Source organism: Mirounga angustirostris, unplaced genomic scaffold (genome assembly GCF_029215605.1).
Source record: "Mirounga angustirostris isolate CCGP_5_RB_7025 unplaced genomic scaffold, mMirAng1.0.hap1 SCAF_12, whole genome shotgun sequence".
NCBI lineage: Eukaryota > Metazoa > Chordata > Mammalia > Carnivora > Phocidae > Mirounga > Mirounga angustirostris.
In genome coordinates, this window is record NW_026991720.1 from 108,345,172 (window position 1) to 108,367,551 (window position 22,380).

The 22,380-nt window shown below is 37.1% G+C and overlaps 1 pseudogene; it reads right to left on the minus strand.

Annotated features, from left to right (window-relative positions):
* Nucleotides 1-1,250: 1,250 nt before the first annotated feature.
* On the minus strand, nucleotides 1,251-1,384 carry LOC123842437 (small nucleolar RNA SNORA62/SNORA6 family; annotated as a pseudogene).
* Between the last annotated feature and the right edge of the window lie 20,996 nt (nucleotides 1,385-22,380).

Below are 22,380 nucleotides of genomic sequence, written 5' to 3' on the forward strand. Positions count from 1 at the left end.
ACCTCATCTCCTGCTTTTCTCCACCTCATGCATTCCAACTGTATTACCTTCCTTGCCTTTCCTTGAGCATTCCAGGCTTTGACCTTGCCTTCCCTGTAATATTTTCCTCTAGACATCTATGTGGCTATTCCCTGACTACTGTATTTAAGTCACTGCCAGCCCCCAACACTACCACCTACTTCTCTGCTTTATTTTTCTCCGTAGCACTTATTCCCAGCTTACGTACTTTGCTTCACTTATTGCTGATTTCTTTTGTTTATTGTCTTTCTTTTTTCCCTGTCTAGGGTGTAAGCTCACTGAGTGCTGGGAATTTTGTACCTCCTCCCACACCAGCTATTTTCATATAGTAGGCACTCCACACATGTTTGTGGAATGAATGAAATGCTTTTACTTGCCCTACGTACAAATCAAGTTCACAGTGAAGCTCACTGAATAGATGAAAAGTGGGATATGCTTCTGAAGCAAGTTACTGTAAAGTTTCTGTTCTTTACATTTTTCGGTAGATATTCTTCACCTAAAATATGGAATTTTAAGGAATTGTTCAATTAGGGAATTAATTTGATATGTAGTATTTTCTGTTTCCTTGTTTGTAAAAGGAGGTAGGTAGACTGATGCCTAAAATCCCTTTTTGTTTTCAAAGTCTGTGACCCTTTTAACCTGAACCCTTGTGGTTTGGGGCTGCTGAGAAACTACCTTTTAGTTTCTCTCTATAAAGAGAGATTAGTGCCTTTATTTCGTTCAGTTTTTATTCCTTTTTAAAAATCCCTATAGCTCTGTTTGGCAAGGAAGTGGTTAATACTAGGAGCAGGGTGGCAATTCAAGGGACCAGAGCTTATCTCAGCAGCTGGGCTGGGAGGGAAAGAAACCTTTCAAATGACTAAGAATGGCCAAGATGTAATCTGAGTAGGAATCTGGACATACTTTTCTTTTGTCTACTGATTGAGGAATTTAATGGGGGTTATGCCCCAGAATTTAGTTTCAAATTATGAATGTAAGTCAGGAGAGAAAGTAGAATTTGATACATTACATTTTATAGATAGCAAGGACTTTGTCCTGTATACAGATGGATTAAAAAAATTTTTAAAGGCATAAAAAAAGAAAGAACAGCAGAAGACACAGCTCTTATTCCTTTGGGCCCTATCTTAAAAAGAAGGATGTACTTGAAAGAATGCTTTTACTGAAAAGTGATGAGTAATACAAAAGATACAGTAAATTGTTTTCATGATCTAGAATGCAGTTCTTTTTTTTTTACTAGTAGCAAGAATTACTATCAAACTCCACCCATTGGGCCAGAGATCCTGTGGTGTTAGTGAAAGACTTGCCCCTCCTGCAGCATACTACCTACACTTGTGAGTTCTTCAGCCCCAGTGGCTAAAAATGCAGTTCTTTTTATAGTCTTTAATTTCAAGGTAGTATTGATCGTTGGGTTACAGATGTTTTAAGTTTCACCTACCCTTGCTTTTAGGATGTAACTAGTTTTATGGGTTTATATCAGTTCTTGTTTCACTAATTTGGGGAAGCATAAAATGCTGCTATCATTGATGGGTTTTGGTTAATATACCCATCACTTTTTAGGAATATGTTTCATAGGATCATTGTTTTTACGTTGCTTTTCCATCAAAAGTTCATAAGAGATGTCTTGAATATTTTCAGTACACTAACACTGTTTTCTTGAAATACCTAGATATTTGTAACAGCTAATATGCTGAGAATGAAAACAATGACAGTGTCACTTAGTCACAGTCAGTAGGTCAGTAGAACACATGCTATAAGTTGTTTTTTCTGATAGTACAGATGTTTTTGAGCTGATTCATCCAAAGGCTTTCCAAGCCCCCATGTGCTTCCTAAGTTGTGTTTGCTGCAGGTTGGCTTGGTAGCGTGCAATCATGAGTTAGGGGAGAAGAAAGAGCCCGACCAACCCCTACATTGTTCTGAGCCATATTTTTTCTTTTCAATGGAACTAAACCAATATGAATATTGAGAGAGATCAAAATTTGGCAGCTTTTCAATTGCTTGATGTTTATAAACAGACTTTCTTCAGGGAAAGGAATTTGGAGGAGGGCAGAGATGTTATTCTCTTTCCTTACATATCTGCAATGTCCTATTTGACCCACGCAGATTAAACATTTTAATACTATGGACAGTCCATTTGAGTTTGGGACTGTATGACAATAATGGATTGATATACAAACATTTCTGTACCTTATACAGTAAGGAAAATTGAGTAAGTGTGGTGCGGAGGTAATGTGCTGACCTATACACTTCTCATCTTGTCCTCAGCAAGGAGTTGATGGTAACTTTCACGGATTCCCGTTTGTTGTTTAAATGGCCAGTATTTAATGAGTACCTATTAAGTGCTAGCCCCTGTTCTTGGTGGTAGGAATGGAGTGGTGAACACGGTATTTTCTACTCTTTTTTTTTTTAAGGTTTTATTTATTTATTTATTTATTTATTTATTTATTTATTTATTTATTTATTTATTTATTTAGCATGGGGGAGGCAAAAGGGGAGAGAGAGAGAGAGAATCTCCAGCAGTCTTCCCACTGAGCGTGGAGCCTGACAAGGGGCTTGATCTCACAACCCTGAGATCATGACCTGAGCTGAAACCAAGAGTCAGATGCTCTACTGGCTGAGCCACCTGAGATAGTTTTTGGTCTGCCTTCAGCTTGGGTCATGATTCCAGGGTCCTGGGATCCAGCCCTGTATCGGGCTCCCTGCTCACCGGGAAGCCTGCTTCTCCCTCTCTCTCTCCCCCTGCTTGTGTTCCCTCTCTCAGTGTGTCTCTCTCTCTGTCAAACAAACAAACAGACAAATAAATAAATAAATAATCAATCTAAAAACAAGATTGTGTGGGTGGGTAGATAGATAATAATAAACATGTATATAAATAAGATAATTTTATTTATTTATTTATTTTTAAAGATTTTATTTATTTATTTGAGAGAGAGAATGAGCTAGAGCATGAGAAGGGGGAGGGTCAGAGGGAGAAGCAGACCCCCTGCTGAGCAGGGAGCCCGATGCGGGACTCGATCCCGGGACTCCAGGATCATGACCTGAGCTGAAGGCAGTCGCTTAACCGACTGAGCCACCCAGGCGCCCAGTAAGATAATTTTAATTATCAGTAAGGTAATACTGATAATTATGGAGAAGATAAAACAGATTTTGGTAGATTGTGAAGGTCATAGGGTATGGTGAGAGCTGTTTAGTTAGAGTCAGAGAAGGCTGCATTGAAGACGTGACTTTTGGATTGGGAACTGAAGGGGTAAAGATGAGGAAACCATGAGAGGCCATGTATAAGAACATTCCCAGCAGAAAAAACTACAAGGTGATAATAAACCTGGTATGTTCAAGGACAGTGAGCCAAGGGGGAGGAGGAATAAGAGATAAGGTTGGAGAAATAGCCAGGGTCACATGGAGACTAGTAAGTCACAGGAAGGAGTTTGGATTTTTAAAAATGTGACAGAAAACATTTGTAGGGTTTTTCACAGTGAGGTGTTTATAATCCGTGTGGAAGATAGACAAGAGGACAGCAGAGAATGGAAGCAGGAAGATCATGTAGGACGCTGCTTAGATCACCATGGTTACAGTGGAGATTCAAGTAATGAAGCCAGTGGAAATTGGCAGAGAGGCTGGAATGGTATGAAGGAAGGAGTCCAGGATGACCCTAATTTTTTGGTGTCAGTAACTAAGTGCATAGTGGTGCTATTTGCTGAATTGGGCAAGTCTTGAAGTTGGATGTAGAAGTGTAGGTTGCGGACATCCTCTCTGTTGGGGCCATATTAGCCCTCTGTACACCAACAAAAATAGTCATCATCATTTACCATCTGAATCCATTGTACCCTTTTTACTTTCAATTTTATATTTTTAAGTTATTTTACAGATAATGTTTAGAAGTACATATACAGGAATAATGAAGATAGCTTTATTAGAAATGTTAATAAGAATTTAAACATATCAAACTCAACTTTAAAAATACTTCTTTTTCCCAGCAATTTTAGGTTCATAGTAAAACCGAGTGGAAAGTACAGAGCTAACCCATATGCCCCCTGCCCCCACTCATGCACAGCCTCCTCCATTATCAACATTCCCCACCAAATTGGTGTATTTGTTACAATCGATGAATGCGCATTGACATATTATCACTGAAAGACCATAGTTCCCCTTAGGGTTCACTTTTGGTGTTGTATATACTATGGGTTTGGACAAATGTACAATGACCCTTATCTACCATTATAGTAAAATACTCAGTGCTGTGCCTGTTCATTCTTCCCTCCCCCATAATCCCTAGCAGCCACTAATCTTTTTCCTGTCCCTATAGTTTTCCCTTTTCCAGAATGATGAGAAGACAAGCCATGGAGTGGAAGAAATAATTTGCATGATAAAAGCCCATTGACCAGAATGTCATATAATTACAATCATACACTATATAGGCTTTTCAGATTAGCTTCTTTCACTTAGAAATATGCATTTGAGGTTCTTACATATCTTTTTTATGGCTTGGAAGCTCATTTATTTTTAGTGCTGAATAATATTCCATTATCTGGATGTGCCACAGTTGGTCGATTCACCTGCTGAAGGATATCTTGGTTGCTTCCAACTTTGGGCAATTACGAATAAAGCTGCTCTAAACACTTGTGTGGGTAACCTCCAGGCTTAGGCCAATTTGTGTGGGTATAAGTTTTTAATGCCTTTAGTTAAATATCAAGGAGCAAGGTTGCTGGATCGTATGGTAAGAATATGTTTAATTTTGTAAGAAACCTCCAAACTCTCTTCTAAAGTCACTATGCCATGTTGCATTCCCACCATCAGTGAATAAGAATTCCTGTTGATCCACATCCTCACCAGCATTTAGTGTTGGCAGTGTTCTGGAATTTGGCCATTCTAATAGGTGGGTAGTGATATCTGTAGTTTTAATTTGTGTCTCTTTGGTGACATATGATGTTCAGCATCTTTTCATATGCTTATTTGCCATCTGTATATCTTCCTTGGTGAGATATCTGTTAAGGCCTGTGGCTCATTTTGTAATGGAGTTGTTTTTTTGTTGTTGAGTTTTGAAAGTTCTTTGTGTAGTTTGGTTAACGGGCTGTCATCACAGACGTCTTTTGTAAATATTTTCTCCCACTCTGTGGCTTGTCTTCTCATCATTTTGACAGTGTCTTTCACAGAACAGAAATTTTTATTTTTAATGAAGTCAGTGCTTCAGTTTAATCAATCCTTTCCTGGGTTGGGCTTTTGATATCTTAGCTAAAAAGTGATCACCAAACCCAAGATCCATCTAGATTTTTCCCCCTATGTTATCTTCTGTTTTTTTTTTTTTAAAGATTTTATTTATTTATTTGAGAGAGAGAATGAGAGAGAGCACATGAGAGGTGGGAGGGTCAGAGGGAGAAGCAGACTCCCTGCCGAGCAGGGAGCCCGATGTGGGACTCGATCCCAGGACTCCAGGATCATGACCTGAGCCGAAGGCAGTCGCTTAACCAACTGAGCCACCCAGGCGCCCCCCTGTGTTATCTTCTAGAAGTTTTATAATTTTGCATTTTTATTTAGGTCTGCAATTCATTTTTTTAAGAGTGTAAGATCTAGATTAATTTTTTTCATGTTGATGTCCATTTATTCCAGCACCATTTGTTAAAGAAGACTATCTTTTCTTCATTGTGTTGACTTTGCCCTTTTGTCAGGGATCAGTTGATTATATTTTTGTGGGTATATTTCTGGTCCCTCTATTCTGTTCCATTGATCTGTTTGTTTATTCTTTCACCAGTTCCACACGGATTTAATTACTGTGACTTTGAAAGTCTTGAAGTTGGTTAGCTTGTTCTTGTCTTTCAATATCCTGTCAGCTATTCTGAACCTTTTGCCTCTTTATATAAACTTTATTTATTTAAAACCAGCACATTTATTGTGTGAGCCATCATTGAAATCCTTAAAATGAACTGCATGCTGCAGTAGTCACCCTCTTGGGTTGAGGTGTTTTTCCTTCACGGAATCCATGCCTGAATCTGAGCAATACAATTTTTAGGTGCCTCATCTGACAGGTTCCAGAGGTATTTTGTTTTTTAGCCTTGGCACTCCAGTTACACTTTCTCTTCTGCTTGGCAGGATAGCCACATTTGCCACAGGTTGACTTCTGAAGGTGGTAGAATTTAGAGCCACAGTGGCAGCACATGTGTCTCTTTTTGCGACGCTTTCCAGATGATGACTACACCTTCATCATCTTGTTTCCAATACCAAGACCGAAGAGTCCATATAAATTTTAGAATCAGTTTGTTGATAGCCACAAAATAGTTTACTGGGTGTCAAACTCATTTTTACTTTGTTTCCTGGTTGTGAAGGCATATACATATTCAAAATGAGAGAAGTCCTTAAAAATAATTAACTCATCAACTGCCATTGATAAACCTGGAACATATACATTGAATACGTACTAATTTCAGATTTTAAATACATTTCTAGTAGGCTTTGGCTTATCATTACTTCTGGTTCTTGTATTTTCATTGTCAAAAGCAATACTTTGAAAAATTTTGATGGCTGATGATTTTGTTTGAAAAAAAGGATAACCATTATCAGTTGAAAAGCATTTTTGTTTTTTAAATTTATAAATTCACAATGAGAATGCTCTATCCAATGATTTTTTCATTTCTATATAACCAGTTTCCTTCTCTTCTGTACACCTTTATATAAATATCTGCCTGCAGCATTTATACATCTATGAGCTTTATCAAGTAAATTTTGCTGTACAAACATAAAAGATGAAAGAATACTACCACATATCCTTTTAGGTAAATGAGATAGTCCAGATTCTTGTAACATAGTACATGATAAAGTCCTTATTGAATTGACTATGAATCCTATATTTCCTTTTTGTCCTTAAAAATATGTTGTAAACTCACCGCATCTTAGATTTGAGAAGATTCATCTAGGATTATTGCTGTTTGCAGATTCATTATCTGAAATTTTACTATGACCTGCCTGTTCACATTCAACATCTAATAATTGCAAAGCATTTTTCTCCATTGATCTCTTTGCCATTATGGGTGGATAATGAAATATTCTGAACTCTCAGCTATGTCCACTGAAACCCAAAATGAATATAAGGATGGTTTCTCCAGACTTCTTTTTGAAAGACGAGGCAATACTTTTTGGGTAACGCAATAAGAAAACTGAAGGATGGTACAGTAGTGCATCCTCCTTCTAGGCAATTCCATTATTCTTCCTTGTTATTTAAATTTTTAAGTATAGTTGGAAATAACTGATGAGTAATGATGAAGTAATTGCCAGGATGATGAATTAGAAAAGATTTTAAGATATAGGAAGAACACTGAGGTCCCATAATATATTTTGGATTTATAAAAGGGTCCAACGTAGCTATATGGTAATTGCCAGGAAAACATGACTTTTATTTTATTATTTATTTATTTATTTATTTATTTATTTATTTATTTATTTATTTATTTATTAAAGTAAATTTTCTCTTTGTTCTTTGGAAGACCGCTAGGAAAAAATAAAGTCATGAAATACGAATCCTTACAAATAGAACTGCTCAAAAAGAATTAAGCAACGAAACTTGGATCCAGTAGGCCCTGATGGTATTACCAAGAGCTAAGTTTGAAATGCATATTAGATGTCCTAGTGGTAATGTGGAGTAGTTGTTGTCTCTGTGAGGCTCGAGCTCTAGGGAGATCCAGGCTAGGGATTTCGTCTGAGAGTCATCAACACATTTTTGGCATTTGAAACCTTGAGTCTATATGGGGTCACCTGGGAAGAGAGTATAGATTGGAAAGAGGAAAGAGGCAGGAATAGACCCATGGCATACAAGGTTTTTTTTTTTTTTAATGTTATGTTAATCACCATACATTACATCATTAGTTTTTGATATAGTGTTCCATGATTCATTGTTTGCGTATAACACCCAGTGCTCCATGCAGAACTTGCCCTCAATACCCATCACCAGGCTAACCCATCTCCCCACCCCTCTCCCCTCTAGAACCCTCGGTTTGTTTCTCGGAGTCCATAGTCTCTCATGGTTCGTCTCCCCCTCTGATTTCCCTCCCTTCATTTTTCCCTTCCTGCTATCTTCTTCTTCTTCTTCTTCCTTCTTTTTAAACATATAATGTATTATTTGTTTCAGAGGTACAGGTCTGTGATTCAACAGTCTTACACAATTCACAGCGCTCACCATAGCACATACCAGCCATTGGGAGGATATGTGCATACAAGACTTTTTAGAAGTTTGGTGAAGGAAAAAAAGCTTCTGAGAAGGTATAATCAGTGAGGTTAGGACCCTGTGATATTTAGAGAAGAGTGTTTTAAGGAGGAAGTAATCAATTGGGTCAAAGGATGCTGAGACATAATTAAAAAAAAAAGTGAGGTCAGAGAAGTTTAACCGTTGACTTAAAAAGAAATGGGGGGGGGGGGTCATTGATGACCTTGAGAAGAGCTGTTTCATTGAAGTGGTGTGATAAAAAGCACATTTATAATGGATTGAAGTGAGGAAGTAGAGATAAAAAGTAGAGGCAACTTTCAGTAGGTTTTGCTGTGAAGAGGAAGCAGAGAAATGGTAGGTAGTTGGTGGAGGTTTCCTTTAATCCACGTTAGGGGATTGAGAGGAGTGGGTAGAGTACCTAGAACTGGGTGTGTGAGCCAGGGAGATGTTGGTACCTTTTAACATATTATACGGTTCTATATTAATATTCTCTAGGAAAGAACAGAATAGTCCCTGCTCAGTTTCTCCCTCCCCTCTCTCTTTTCCTTTTTTTGATGTTAAAAAACTCTGTAGGATTTTTACTTGCTTTTTTGTGTGTTAGAGACAAAATACTAAGCACTGGCTTGCCTTGTCTGATTTTTTTTTTTTTTTGATGTAAATCAACAGGGAAAAAAATGAATCTTAAGCAAATACCATTTTTCTGGGCTATATTTAATACTTGAAGTGAAATGTACTGGTAGCAAGATTTCCTTATCATTTGGGGCTTGTATGAACTATAATAATTACTGTCTAAATGATAAGATGAACTGAAATAGCATTTAGTTTAGACTAGTCTAAAATTTGAATTTAGCTATTGTTTTCTTGTATGAATGTTGCTTAGGATTATGAAGAACAAAGGTTCTGAAATGTATTTTATGTTTTCAGTTATAAATAAAATTGAGGAAAAGTCTTGAAAACCTTTACTGTAGAAACTAATTTACTAAATATCTATTGAATGGGCCAGTTTGAAGCAGTCAGAACTTAAACTATTTTGGATACTGTTCTGTTTCCTTAAAAAATAATATTTCTCCAGAGTGTGTAAGGGTTATACCCAGTGAAATTGGCTCTGATCATGTCCCAGATTTTCTTAGCTGCCTTCGATTTGGCATATGATTTTTAGAAAATGTTGGGTTGTTTGTGGTATGTAGTGGTGCCAGCTTCATTATTTTATGATTTACAGGAATCGAAACATCTTCTTTATAACTTTAAATCTTTATTTTACTTATTTTGTGTTAAAATCTTAATCCTTTGTGTTATATGTGATAGCTCAATATTGTAAGCCTACTTAGACAATAAGACTTTCTGGAACAGTTATAAGTGATATTCTGGGAACTCAGTGGCAGTTAAACAATACAGATGTCTTTTGGCTTTTTAAATTTTCATGGTTGGCTTTCACTAAGTGAGAGTGTTGGATGTAGAAATTATTTAGCATCTTTCTCAAAAGTCCCTTCAGACTAATTTCCAAACCTAGTTTCTAAAACTCTGCAAAGAAGCAAGATCTCAAAATTTTCTAAAGTTGACTATATAAAAATTCTTTGGTGTTAATGATAAGATGGTTAGTTAAACTTATTTGGGGTGTTATGTTTGCCAAAGTATTATTTTACATGTTAATGCTCATAAATTTTGTATTTTAACATGTATTTAGCTTCTTTGATTCTCCCCCTTTTCCTCTCATTTCAACACACAGTTCTTTCTTTTTAAATTTCACTGCAAATTTAGGGAGAAAAGGCTTCCTTCAACAAATCTTTAGTATCCTGCAGCATTATATTATGGGCTGTAAAATACTTCAGATTTGGTCCCTGCTCAAGACCTGGCCAGTTTTCATGTCTTCGGTAACTTGATGTATTTAAAGTCTTGCTAATAAACGCTTTGAAACTTGTGGGCCTTTTCTCTCTCTCCCTCTCTTTTTTTTTTTTTTTTTTGGTACCTTTTACCTGTAGTATTGTCTCCTAACTTGCCTCTCTAGCAAGTTCCTGCTTATTCTTTACATTTCTGCTGACACTTCCCCTCTCTCAATGTGTTTCTTTGGTGCTACTTCTTAAATATTACTGGTATACTCTGCGGATACCTCTGCTGTAGAAACTATTTAAGTATAGTTGATGCACATTTGTCTTCTCCCTAGATCTGCAGTGTCTAATAGAGTAGCTAACCATAAGTAGCAAGTGAGCACTTAAAATGTGGCTACTGCAACTGAAGAACTGAATTTTTAACTTTACTTACTATAAATTAAATGTGAATAGCCACCTGTGGCTAGTAGTTAGACAGCATAGTTAGCATAGTTCATAGCCTTCGTAGTGTGCTAGTAGAATGAATATGGAAAGACGTGGGTAAGGATCAGTATTTCTAATAAAAGTTCAGCATCTGAATTGAAGTGTGCTTGTAAATATAAAATATGCTCTGAATTTTGAAGACAGTACCAAAAAAGGAATGCCATTAATAATTTTAAATATAAGCTATTGAAATGATACAATTTAGAATTCTACATTTGGCACACATTTGGGGCTCACATTACATTTCTGCTGGACGGTGCTGCTCTGACAATTAGCTCCTATGTAGGCAAGGACCTTATCTTTTCATTTTATCACAACCGTCATGGCACCTGCCGTTGTAGGTGCCCAATAACCAGTTGTTGAATGAGTGAAATAAATTGTCTCTAGAAATTGTAACCAGAAGACTTTTGAAGAACTGAAACTTTAGATAATTAAAGAAAGTGACTTTGCAGGTCTTTAGGTGTGTGTCTATTTCATAGTATATTTTGACACATTATACATAGATAAACACACACACCTGCACATAGAAGGAAGAAACACTAGAAACACAGTAGTCTTAGCACTTTTCCAGAGCACTTTCTAGAATGAAATCATGAAGTCCCTGAAACAGCATCTATGGCTAATCAGTGAGGCAGGTTTTATTAATAATCTCCATTTACAGGAAACTGAGGCAGAGAAATTAAGTAACTTGCCCTAAAACACAAAAATATTAACTGGCTGACCCATGACTTGAATTCAGGCAATCTGGCTTCACAGTTTGTACTTTTAACCACTATGCTAAGGATGTATAAAGTAGATAATTTTGGTTACCCATGGTTATTCCATTACTTTGAAGGTATGAAAGGATTTGTGTGAGTGAATCTTGGGAACACTTAGACTTGGAGGACTTTTGGTGTTTAGATTTCTTTGCTTTCCTGGAATGAAGGAAATTTACTGAGAACTTGCAATCTGTTTGCAATTACTTTAAGATTTATTAAAGTTCAGCAATCAAAGTCTATTTCTGTCCACTCAGTGAGCTCTTATATTTGTGTTTTTAGTGACATTTTTTTTCTGGCTCATAGAAAAGTATAAAGAAAGTGTTGTCACTGGTAAGGTATAAGTGAAAATTGTCATTTGGCTTCTGGCAAAACAAGAAAACGAGACGGTTGCTTATATACTGGTCCCAGGAATCACCTTCCTTCTTGTATGAATAAGGAAAATTTCTTCTCAGTGACAAGACCTGTAATACTTTACTTTTGGAGGGAAGTGAAAAGGCAAGGATGTAAGTTTATTTCTCCTCAGCTTTCTATTAACATTTCCCACTGAGAGTTTTATTTCATATCTAATTGAAAATCCAGTATGCTATTATACGGAATAAATGTTGTCAAATGAATAGTCATGAAGCAGCAGGGTATAATATTCAAGGGAAAAGATACATTCCTTTTCATTTTTAACAGGCTGCCGCAAATTCCCATATATGCTGTTTTTCCCCCCATTCACATTATTCTTTTCAGTAGTGACATACCTTTTGAGGATTCATACACTTGTAAGGGTATTCTGGAAAATTTAGCTTGAAAAATATGTCGAAGGAGTCAGATGGATTCTAGGTAGTGAAGATGAATTTACTTGTAGGCATCATCATTTTGCAGGGGGAAAATTGGTTTTTTCTTTTGCTTGTATGTGTCTCTGTTGGTGGGCACTTGGGTTGGCAGTTCTGCTCCACGCTGCCATCTGGGGACCTTGATCTTTCATCTTGTCCCATTGTCCCCTAAGCAAGGTGTTTCCCTTGCCAGCAGAGATGAATGCGAATCACCACCACCACAATCACGTTCTAGTCTGTGTGACGAGGGCAAAAACAGGTGGACGGCAAGCAGCTTTTAAAAAATATGCGACCTGGAAGTTAAATACCCCATTTCGGCCTCCTATCCCGTTGGCTAGGACGTGGTCATGTGGACACATCTATCTGCTTCTGAAGCCTGGAAATGTAGGGGGTTTTAGTTTTTGTTTTTGTTTTAATTTTATTTATTTATTTGAGAGAGCAGGGGGAGTGGCAGAGGGAGAGGGAGAAGAAGGCTCCTTGCTGAGCAGGGAGCCTGACGCGGGGCTCCATCCCACGGCCCCAGGATTGAGATCTGAGCTGAAGGCAGACGCTGAACGACTGAGCCACCCAGGCGCCCCAGGTGTTATGTTTTTAAAAGAAAAAGAAGAATGAGCGTTGGAAGGTTGTCAGTCTCTGCCCTGTGAATAATTCTCATTTATTCAGCATCTACTGTGTGTTAGACATTATGCTTAAGTGCTTTTTCTGTTTTCTCCTTGGGTCCTCATGGCTGGGATGCAGAGAGTTTTAATGGCTCAGGTTAGGTGATCCAGAAGTAGAAGAGCTGGAATTTGAGCTCAAGGTCTGTTCGACTCCCAAAGATCATGGTGTTCCCACCACACATGCCTTGGAGTTTAATAATTAGAAGAAGGGATCAAGATTTTTGACCCAAGCAACTGGAAAGATAGTGCTGTCATTAACAAAGACAAAAAAGTTGGACAATGTTGAGTGAGATGATCAGGGATTTGCCTCAAGGTATTTTAAATTTAAGATACCTGTTTAATCCAAGTGAAGATGTGGAGTAGGCAGTTGTATATGTGAACTTTGAGTTCAGGATAAATGATTTGGCTAAAGACATTAATTTGGTAGCTTCTAGTTTACAAATGGCATTTAAAACAAGAGAAGAAGTGTAGATAAAGAGAATAGGTCCAAGACTGGATATTCCAACCTTAAAAGATCTGGGAGATGAATAGGGATTAGAAAAGACTGCTTTCATAAATGAGCTTTTATTCCTCTCCTCAACTTTCTCAGTGTGTTTCTGTCTCTCACACACAGAAGCAGAATGTCCCACTCTTTACTGCTTCTGAATCCACCAGTAGCAAACCTTTTATCATCCTAAGAATCATAGATGGTGTCTTTGAAGTGGGAAGTATAGCCAGAAGTACCTAGGCCAAGGAAGCCAGGAACAAGAGACTTGATTCCCAATATGCTACTTTTTAATAAAATGGGAATCTGAAAGCAAATTGAGACCTGGTTTGGTATTATCACTACCCCCATATTACTTAAGTAATACTACACGTCTCTTTTCTTTCCTTTTCTGGCAGTAGTCTTTCTAATCGCTTGCTTGTTTTTGTTTTGTTTTTAATTTTCTGAGTTTCCTGCAGCAGTTTTCTGGTTAATAATGAGTATTACTTTCTAGAATGTGCATTTCAGCAAAGAATACACAAGGATTTAGAGGTACTTTATAAAAGATCTCTACTTACTTTATCCCCCAAAGCTTATAAGCCTCGTTAGGTCTGCCTCCATAGTTCACCATCTGAATCTGTTCCCATATATCTGAATTGTTCAGGTAGAGGTATTTTTCCAGAATAATGAACACCACACATTGAAAGAAACAAGTGGATGAATTTCACAACAGTTAAGTTCAATTATGCTAGCAATTAAAATCAATTCAAATCATTTTACAGAACTTGCAGCTTTGAACTAATGAAGAATATTTTTTAGCTTTAGATTTTTGAAAAGGAGAATAAGCTTCTATCTTGATCTTTACATTCAGGAAACTGGAGCTGGTAGCATGCATTTTGTTACTGTGATTGGCAGATTCCTCAGTCTGACATATAACCCAAATCTCTCATTCGTGTTTTCTTTCCCAGATCAAATCTGGTATTTTCCTTAGAATCCCATCAGTCACCTGTACAATAAACTTAATTCTTTGTTTATATTAAGTTTTGAGCTGTTCCTGTAGCAAATCACCACAAATTTAGTGGCTTTTTTATTATCTTTTATTATCTTTATTATAAGCCACAAACATTTATTATCTTTCAGTTTGGAAGTTCCGAAGTCCAGCACGGATCTCACTGGACCAAAATCAAAGTGTCTTGGGCTGCCTTCCTTTCTGGAGACTCTAGCAGGAAACCTGCTTCCTTGCTTATTCAGGTGTTGTCAGAATTCAGTTGCCTGTGGGACTGAGACCCCGTTTTCTTGCTGGGTGTCAACTGAGAACTGTTCTCAGCTTCCAGAGACCCCCCTGCATCCCTTGGCTTGTGGCCCCGTCTTTCATTTTCAAAGGCATCGACAGCAGGTTGAGTCATCCTCAGGCTCAGAAATTCTCCTCCTCCTTCCGTCTCATTTCTCTCAGGCTAGCAAGTTAAATTCCTTTTACGGACTCGTGATTAGTAGGGCCCATTGGGATTTTCAAGGGTAATCTCAGCATCTCAGGGTTCATACTCTTCATCACATCTGCAAAATCCCTTTTGTCATATGTAAAGTAGCATATTCCCAGGTTGATGGAGGAGTACAGCCTAGGGCAGGGACATCTTTGGGAGTGCATTCTGCCGCTTACAGCATTTCTCATGTATATATATTTCTAAAGAGAATATAAAGTACAACTTGGCTTTAGCAATAAAAAAATAATTTAGACAAATTCTCATTCCTTTTTGCTCCCCTCATCCCTTTTAATACGATTGCAATCCCAGGGAATTTAGTTTAGAGTTTGAGAAGAGATAAAATTAATCTCTGTGACTAAAACTTCAGTATAACTGGTTTTATCTAAGTCACAGTATTCCAACTCTCTATTTAATTGTGATGCTCAGGAGACAGGAGAGAAAGGCTTTAATATTGACAGTGATAGTGATGGTGATTTGTGATTATGATGCTGAACCTTTGAGGGTTCAGTTTCCTTTTCATACACACGAAAGCTCTCTTGTTGTCTTTTGAAAATTATCTTCTAATTGTTAAGATGTCTGAGAGTGTTGTGTTTGGTTCAGATTGTTCAACCCATTTTTTAATTGTACCTGGGGATCTTACTCTGACTTGAAGCTTATAATTCATATGGAAAAGAAAACGTATTTGTGAAGTGACAGCATGTTTATAAACGTGAAGGCTTTTTTTGAATTGCTTTGTCAATATCAGAAATAAGAATGTCTAGTATACTTTTCTTATACTTTCCCTACCTCTTAAAAGATTATTGGAAAATTTAAATGTGCCTCATATTTTAACATGTGAATGCCATTTTGGTACAAAAGCAGGCTGGTACTGATATTTACATATAAGATCTATACTTAGGTAACTGACTCCTGAAGCTATTTCTTCTTAGTGATGTTTAGATAAATTCAAGTCTGCTACTAAATAAAAGTGCCAGTGCCTCAAAGCCCTGTTATTTGAAGGATATTTAAGAGATCTAAAGGCCTGAAATGAATATTGTTGGGGGTGGGGTGGGATTTGAACGTACATATTTTTCTCCCACCTTTTTATTTTGAAAAATATCAAGCCTCAGCATAGTTGCAAGAAGAGTACAACAAACCCTTGTGTATCCTTTCACCCATATTCACTGATAGTATATGCATAAATGTAGCAAAATATTAACTAACGTGTGTGTGTGTGTGTGTGTGTGTAGATACAAGTACAGATTTTTTTCTCCCCGAATCATTTGACAGTTGGTTGCAGACATTTCACTTAGAAATATTTTAGCATGTATCCCCCTCAGGAAATTTAACAGTGATACAATACTATTATGTATTATGTAGTTCATATTCAAATTTCCCCACTTTTCAGATTCTGAAATAGCAAATGATTTTGAAAGGGCATTTATTACTTTGAAAATAGGAAAATCACTTTGAAAAGAATTTTAAATATTTATATGTGAAAACCATGGCAAATTCTAAATGAATGCCCTAGAGTACAGTTCAAAGCCAGAGAGAATTCAAGCTGTGAATTTTCAGTATAGTTTTAGGCATCAATACTATCAGCAAATCATGTGAAGTCCTAAACTCTGTGTGCTGTTGATGTTTTCTTATAATTTACATACTTTTTTGTGAAGATAATAACATGGAGTCTCCAAAGTCTTGAGATGGGAATGGAGTGGAAGGTTTCTTGTCAGGTTCTCTTTGAACTCTAAAATTCTATGGTTTCAATAATTTAACAGATATTAACTATCTATTAAATATGTAACATTGTGCTGGGTGCTCTAGGAAATATGGAGATAATCTTCGATCTCTAAGAATTCTAAGGGAGAGAGAAGTAACGAAGCAATGAATGAAAGTAAAAGTGTAAATGAAGAAAGTAAAAAGATATCTATATATTAACAAAATACAACGGAAATTCAAAAATAGAAGAAAGTGGGCTGGGTGGTAAGAAGAGAACAGATAGGCTTTACTGGGTTGTAAATATTTGTTAACAGAAATCCAGGGTTTCTACTGCAGTTTACCTCTTTATGTAAAAATTTTAACTGGAATGAACTGCATTAATAAGCGTAAGGCTTGTGTAACTCTATTAGGTTAACTGAACAAAAATAGAAGCTCCTGTAAGTGATATAGTGCAAATACGAATAACCATTACAGTTTTTAATGAAAAGAATATATTTAACTAAATTTAAGTGTAGAGAAGTAGAAATTAACAAGAAAAATATCTATAGCCATCCCACTGAAAGCTAATACCTGCCGATATGTCACTCGATTTTCTTTCCATCATCTCTTCTGTCTTGTCTGTGTATTTACATTAGATCTTGCCAAATGTAAATTATATTCTGTTTCAAATTATAAAATCATCAATGTTTTCATTTTATTTTTTAAGATTTATTTATATGAGAGCAAGAGAGAGAGGTGAGGGGCAGAGGGAAAGAATCTCAAGCAGTTTCCCTGCTGAGCACAGACTTAGGGATCAATCCCAGGACACTGAGTTCATGACCTGAGCTGAAATCAAGAGTCAGACTCTTAACCAGTTGAGCCACCCAGGTGCCCCAGTTTTTTTCATTTTAGTATCACATTTTGGTAAACACCATTTTTATTTATTTATTTTAATAGATTTTATTTATTTATTTGGCAGAGAGAGCGCACAAGCAGGGGGAGCGGCAGGCGGAGGGAGAAGCAGGCTCCCCGCTGAGCAAGGAGCCCGAAGCGGACTCCATCCCAGGACCCTGGGATCACAACCCAAGCCGAAGGCAGACGTTTAACCGACTGAGCCACCCAGGCGTCCCTTGTAAACACCATTTTTAAAAGGAACATAACATTGAGTGCTTGTGGCCTGATTTATTAAAACCATCTCCTATTGTCAAACAAAAGAATTCAGTCTTTGTAAAGAGAAAACAATCACAGAAATGGTTAAGTGCTGATGAGAGAACAGACTTCTCTCCTTGAAAAGATCTACCTTCATTTTTTTACCCTGACAGTTCACCACACCAGACGTTTCATTGTATTTCTCTTGCTAATCTGTGGCTAACATTTTAACAGACCATTACTAAATTATTTAAACCTTCCATTGGATCGAGTCTAGCAAATTCAGTGTTTTGTTGACTATTGGGAAGGAGTGTTCTGTATATAGTTTTACTTTTATAAAATAACTTATTAAAAGGGGGAAAGGCGTAAGAAGCAAGTGAAAAAGAAATGTGGTTGGCACACTGGGAAAATTAAAAGAATTTCATTACAACCAGTAAAAATCTAGAAAAATTAGAATTTTGTGTACTATTTAATTGGTAATTCAGACATACAATACGAACAGAAAAAACTCTTTCTCTTACCCCCCCATCATTCCCCAGTTCCCCTTCTAGGGGGCAGTTACTGTTATGCTGTTCTTGTGTTTCTTTATAGGATGTTTGGTGCATATATAAACACATGTTCACCCACATTCACATATGAACATATTATTCAACTTATTACAGTAGCCACCTCACACCCATTCGGATGGCTACTATTAAAAAAAAACAAAACAGAAAATAACAAGTATTGGTGAGGATTGGGGAAATTGGAACCTTTGTGCACTGTTCGTGGAAATGTAAAATGGTGCAGCAGCTATTGAAATCAGTGATGGCAGGCAGTTCCTTAAAAAATTAAACATAGAAGTACAGTGTGCAAGGGCACCTGGGTGGCTCAGTCGGTTAAGCGGCTGACTCTTGGTTTCAGCTCAGGTCATGATCTCAGGGTCATGAGATCCAGCTCTGAGTCTGGCTCTGCGCTGGGATTCTTACCCTCTTCCTCTCCCACTGCCCCTCCACCTGCTAGCACATAGGTGTAAATGCACGCACTCTCTCTCAAACAAATAAGTAAATGAAATCTTTAAAGAAAATGTAAAAAATTTAATACCTTTGGGGCTTCTTTCATGATTCTCAGATATCTGTCTCTAGGTTCAACTTTCTTAAACCACCTACTTGCCATCTCTGCCTGGTTGTTTCATGGGCATCTCACTATCACACGTCTAAAACAGAACTCCTGGTTACCATCTTTCTACCCAACCTGTTACTTTCCACGTGTTTCCCTCTATTGTAAATGGCAACTCCATTTGTTGAGTTATTCAGGCCCACACTTTTGGAGTTGTCTTCAGCTTCTTTCTTTCTCGCACATTCCATATCTAATACCAGCAAATTCTGCAGGTCCTGACTTCAGAATATCTCACATCTGACAGCTTTTTACCACCTCTGCCTACCCTAGTCAAACTGACTTACCTTTCCGCTAGAGTTGGACTTCTGCTGGCCTGATGGTTTTCCCCGGGTCCACTCTTGCCTCTTAAAAGTCAGTTCTTACAGAGATTTTAAAATTCTTTCTTTTGAAAACATTAACCAATTGTTGCACTTCCCCATTTAGAATTCTTCAATGACCACTCACAGCACTTTGGATAAAGTAACACAGTTCCTACCATGGCTTACAAATCCCTACATGGTCTGGCCTGGCTACCTCGCTGACCGTAGCTTGTACCACATTCTTCCATGTTTTCTGAGTTCCAGCATTAGTTTCCATGAATATTACCAAGAACACTCTAGCCTTAGGGTCTCCCCTCTTAGTTACCCTCCCCTGATACACCCCCAGATAGCCACATAATCATCCACAGAACGCTTCCCTCAGTTCATTCAGATACCAACTCAGATGTCATCTCTTCAGATCTTACTTGGCTACCTTATCTACCCAGTTACCCCATTCTCTCCCATCATGCGTATTTCCTTAACTTGCTCTGTTGTAATTCGTAGCACTTATCTCCCTGACATCATGATTTACATTAATTTATTTTAGTCTGTTTCCCCCAGTAGGCTTTGTGTCTGTTCACTACCTAGAGCAATGTCTGGTTTGTGAAAAGTTCACTACCTGGACCAGGACCTGGTTTGTGAAAAGTAGAGTGTAATATTAAAAACAAAACAAAACAAAAAACAAAAAACAAAAAAACAGCTCTGGTGGAAGATTGCTTGGGTTCAAATGCCATTTCCACTACTGTGATCTTGAGCAGGTTGCTGAACTATTGTGTGCCTCGGTGTTCTCGTCTGTGAACTGATGATAACAGTCTCTGCCTCTATGGATTATTCTACATAAAATGAATTAATCAAAGTTGAAGTGCCAGTTCCTGTCACATAGTAAATGTATAAGTTATCTATTGCAGCATAATATATTACCCCAAAATAAAGTGGCATAAGAAAACAATAAACGTTTTTATCTCCTAATGTTTCTGTATGTGAAGAATTTAGGAGTAGCTTGCTGGCTCAGAGTCATGAGGTGACAATCAAGATATAGGTCAGGGCTGCAGTCATGTGAAGACTTTATTGGGGTTGGAGGATATGCATTCACGATGGCTCACTTGCTCTCATGGCCAGCACATTGGTGCCTGAGCTGTTGTTGGCAGGAGGCCTCAGTTCTTCACACCACATGGTTCTCTTCATTGGGCTGTTGAATATTCCTCCGGCTTTCCCCAGAGCAAGTGATGCCAGAGAGAGCAAGGTAGAAGCCACAATGTCTGTTACGATTTAGTTTTAGAAGCCACACACCGTCCCTGTTACAATATTCTAGTGGTCACACAGGCCAGCCCAACTTAATGTAGGTTTGGGGCATGCTTCACAAGGTGAATAGGAGGCGGCAGTAATCATTGGAGGCCACTTTGGGGTGTGGTGACCTTAATAAGTGATATACAAGTTTTACTATTATTGTAGTAGATGAAATATTTGGTTGAATGCGTAGAAGCATAAAGATCCAATTCATTATGATGATGTTGCATGGTATGTTTCTCATCCTGTAGTTTTCAGCTTCTCTGCATCCTTATATTTAAGGTGCTCTTCTGTTAGTAGCTTATACTTTTGGTTTTGATCCAGTAAAATAATCTTTCTTTTAATGGAATATTTAGTCCATTTGCATTTAATATAATAACATTTTGGTTGAATCTTTTTGTTATTTTTTATTCCACCTGGTCTGTGCCATTCGGTCTCCTTTCTTGCCTTCTTTTGAATTATTTTTTATCATTTCATTTTATCCTATTAACTTGTTAGTTGTATCTTTTTTTACTATTCCTTTAGTAATTTCCTAGAGGTTAAAACTTGCATTTTTTTTTTTTAAGTCTGATTATCACTTTCTGACAAAGTGAGGACTTTGGAACACTTCAACTCCATTTATTACCATTTTGCCTTTAGGCTGTTCTTGTAGTGAATTTAGATTCTCTGTATATTTTAAACTGAAGATATGATTTTTGTTGTTTTATATAATCATTGAGATTTACCCACATTTTCACCCTTTCCATTGATCTGCATTATTATCATATATCATTCCTTCTCTCTGGGATTATTCTTTGTTTGCTGGAAGTACTCCTCTCATTATTATTCCCTTTAGTACAATTCTGCTAATGATAAATTCCCTTGATTTGTATTTGTTCAGAAATGTCTTTATTCCACCTCTTTTTCTGAAGAGTATTTTTACTAGGTATAGAATTTAGGTAGGGCATTATTTTTTCCCAGCTCTTAAAATATTTTATTCGATTTTCTTCTGATTTATATTTTCCATTGAGAAGTGGGAGTTGCTCTTTTGAAGGTACCACCCTGCTGCTTTTCAGAGTTTCTCCTCCTCGTTTTAACAGTTTGTACCATGATATGCTAAGTATGGTTTCTGTTGTGTTGATTATCCTGTTAAGTGTCCGTATTGCTTTGAATCTATGGTTTGGTGTCTAAGGTCAATTTGGGGAAATTCTTGGCTGCTGTTTCTTCATATATTACTTCTGCTACAGCCTCTTTCTCCTCTGGGACTACAGTTACATCTATGAGACCTTTTCACCATGTCTCATGCTCATACACTCATTGCCATACTTTCTTATCTTTTTTCTGTATTTTTAGTCTGGATAATTTTTTCTGACTTACCCTCCAGGTCACTAATTTGTTCCCCTGTTCTGTCAAACATGCTTGTGAACCCCTTCTATTAAGTTCTTAATTTCAGTTATTGTCTTTTTCAGTTGTAAAATTTGCATTTGATTTTCCCCCTGTCTATTGTGAAAAGTTTTCACAATTTGAAAATTTCAAATTTTAAAGAACAATCAAGACTCATATACTCTGAATTTATCATTTGAATACATTTTGCCACATTTGCTTTATCTCTGTATATAAATCCTTTTGTCCCCACCCCCAACCATTTGAGAACAGGTTCAGACATCATGACTCTTCTTCCTTAAATATTTCATTACGTTTTTTTCCCCAAAAAACTTTGACATGTATTTCCCAAGAACGAAGACTTCTATATAAGTATTATATAATTATTATAGAGAATATAATACACTAGAGAATTTAATACATATGTAATGTATGTAATATAGAGTAATATGTAATACAGAGTCTATATTTAATTTTTCCCAAATGTCCCAGTAAAATCCTTTATAGCTGACCCACCCCCTGAACAAGGGTCACATATGGCATTTAGTTGTCCTATTTGGTCTCCTTTAAATTGAAATCATTTCCCAGCCTTTTTTCGGTCTTCCTTGGCATCCACATCTTTAGGTTCTAGGCTGGTTGTTTTGCAGAAGTTTCTCCAATTTGGATTCATCTCATTGTCTCTTCATGATTAGTCTTGGATTAAACATTTTTGACAAGAATACATCAGAAGATCATGGTCAGTTTGTCTCATTAT